This window comes from Elephantulus edwardii, unplaced genomic scaffold, assembly GCF_000299155.1.
Source record: "Elephantulus edwardii isolate Elephantulus edwardi_28Jun2011 unplaced genomic scaffold, EleEdw1.0 scaffold00096, whole genome shotgun sequence".
Taxonomy (NCBI): Eukaryota; Metazoa; Chordata; class Mammalia; order Macroscelidea; family Macroscelididae; genus Elephantulus; species Elephantulus edwardii.
The window spans coordinates 998,565-1,001,051 of record NW_006399846.1 but is presented as its reverse complement, the minus strand read 5'-3'; positions in this window follow the sequence as shown (position 1 = coordinate 1,001,051).

The window sequence follows — 2,487 nt, the reverse complement described above, 5'->3', positions numbered from 1 at the left end:
AGTTTAGGGCTGTTGTACATAGGGTCGCTATGAGTCGCAAACGACTCGACGACACATAACAACAACAACAACAACCTCTATCTCTTGGATTTCCTCTTTTGTTTCACCTCTTCTAACTTTTCCTTTTCCTTATTCTTCCTGTCCATTCCAATCCATCCATTCATCTACTAAGTTTAGGTTCAGAACATGCTGAAGAAGGTGGAAGGCTTAGAGAAGCTGAGCAATCTTACACCTTTCATCTTTGAGACAATGGGATTGAAATGTTTAGCGTCTTTTCGGGGAAAACATAATAATCACTGCAGTACCTCAACATAAGGTATATATCCCCTCCTACTCCTGATCATCTTTTAACCCTCAGTTCTCTTCTGGGCTCTATGAGCCTCTTACATAGCCTCCATCCTGACCCTCACTCCTTTTTCTTGGGCTTGTATTCAGTCCTAATTGTGAAACCAAGATTGTTACAGCCTGCAGTCCTGAATCTTTATACATTCAACCCACAATTATTGAGAATATGCTATGTTCCAGCCTTTGCCCTGTGTTTTGGGATTATCTTGCTTCTGAGAGCTGGACAATGAATAAGGATGATAGAAGGATTAGTGATGCCTTTGAACTGTGGTGTTGGAGAAGAGAACTCCATATCACATTGACTGCAAAAACAAACAAACAAACAAAAACAAAAAAACCCAAACAGGTATCTTTGGAGAAGGTACAGCTTGCTCCTTGGAGACAAAGATGACAAAGCTTTGTCTCACATACTTCAGGCATGTTGCTAGGTGAGGCTATTCCTTGGAAAACGACATCATACTTAGAAAGGTGGAGGATTGGCAAAAGAGCTGAAGGCCTTCGATGAGATGTATTCACACAGTGACTACAATAATGGGCTCAAGGGTGTCAGAAATGATGAGGATGGCACAGGGTAGGACAGGGTCTAGATCTGTTGTTCACAGGGTCGCTATGAATCATACTCAATTCAAGGGCACCTAAGAACAAGAAGTCACCTGAGTTTCCTGATATTCTATAATTGCCTTAAAGTCTGCTATCCATTGACATTTAGTGAACAGAGTGTGGAAATTATCAAACAATATCATTAATATCACATGTAAGCAAGATTCTGCTGAAAATTATACAAAAACGTTTGGAACAATATGTCAACAGAGAACTGCCAAATGTGCAGGCTGGATTTAGAAGAGGTCATGGTCCTAGGGATATTATAGCTAATGTTAGATGGACCTTGGCTGAAAGCAGAGAATACAAGAAGAATGTCTATCTGTGCTTCATTGACTATGCAAAGGCTTTTGACTGTGTGGATCACAACAAGCTGTGCCTCACTCTGAGAAGAATGGGAATCCCAGAACATTTGATTGAGCTTATGCGAAAACTATACTTGGACCAAGAGGCAGTTGTCAGAACAGAGCAAGGAGACACTACATGGTTCAAAATCAAGAAGGTGGTCCATCGGGGTGTATTCTGTCTCCATATTTTTTCAATCTGTATGCAGAACAGATCATCTGAGACCCTGGGCTGTATGAGGAGGAATGTGGCATCAGGATTGGTGGAAGAGTCATCAACAACCTGCGTTATGCAGATGACACAACCCTGTTTGCCGAAACTGAGGAGGACCTGAAGCGCTTGCTGCAGAAGGTCAAGGACCATTGGGCCAATTGGCAGCATCAGGATGGACGGTGAAGAGATTGAGATAGTTAACAGTTTTAGTTTACTTGGTTCCACAGTCAACACTCTTGGTAACAGCAGCCAGAAAATCAAGAGATGAATGGCATTGGGAAAGTCAGCTGTGAGGGACCTCTCAAGAGTACTGAAGAGCAATGATGTCAGGCTGGAGACTAAGGTGTGCCTGACCCAGGCTATAGTCTTTGCAATTAAGTGCTATGCATCGGAGAGTTGGACAGTGAATAGGGATGATAGAAAGAGAATTGATGCCTTTGACCTGTGGTGCTGGAGAAGAGTGTGGAATATACCATCGACTGCTAGGAAAACAAACAACCTGGAGAGGATGAAGCCAGAATGCTCCTTGGAGTCAAGGATTCTGAAGCTTTGTCTGATATACTTTGGGCATGCTGCAAGGAGGGACTGGTCCTTGGAGAGGGACTTCATGTTTGGAAGAGTGGAGGGACAGCGCAGGAGAGGAAGACCCTCAATGAGATAGATTGATTCTGTGAGTGGAGTGGTGGGAATGAGTGTGTTTGAGACAGCAAGGTTTGCACAGGATAGAATGGCATTTAGGTCTCTTGTACATAAGGTCACTGTGAGTCGCAAGTGACTCCATAGCACATAACAAGAACAACCATCTCTTTAGAAAAAGCATACACAAACAACTGGAGTTAGAAAACCAAATAAGAACACACTTGACATTTCTTAAGCTGAAAAAAATGAAAGAATGAATTCAAACCTCCAGTTGCAATACTGAAGGATTATATGGGCAAAATCTTGAATAATGCAGGAAGTAGCAAAAGAAGGAAAGAATACACA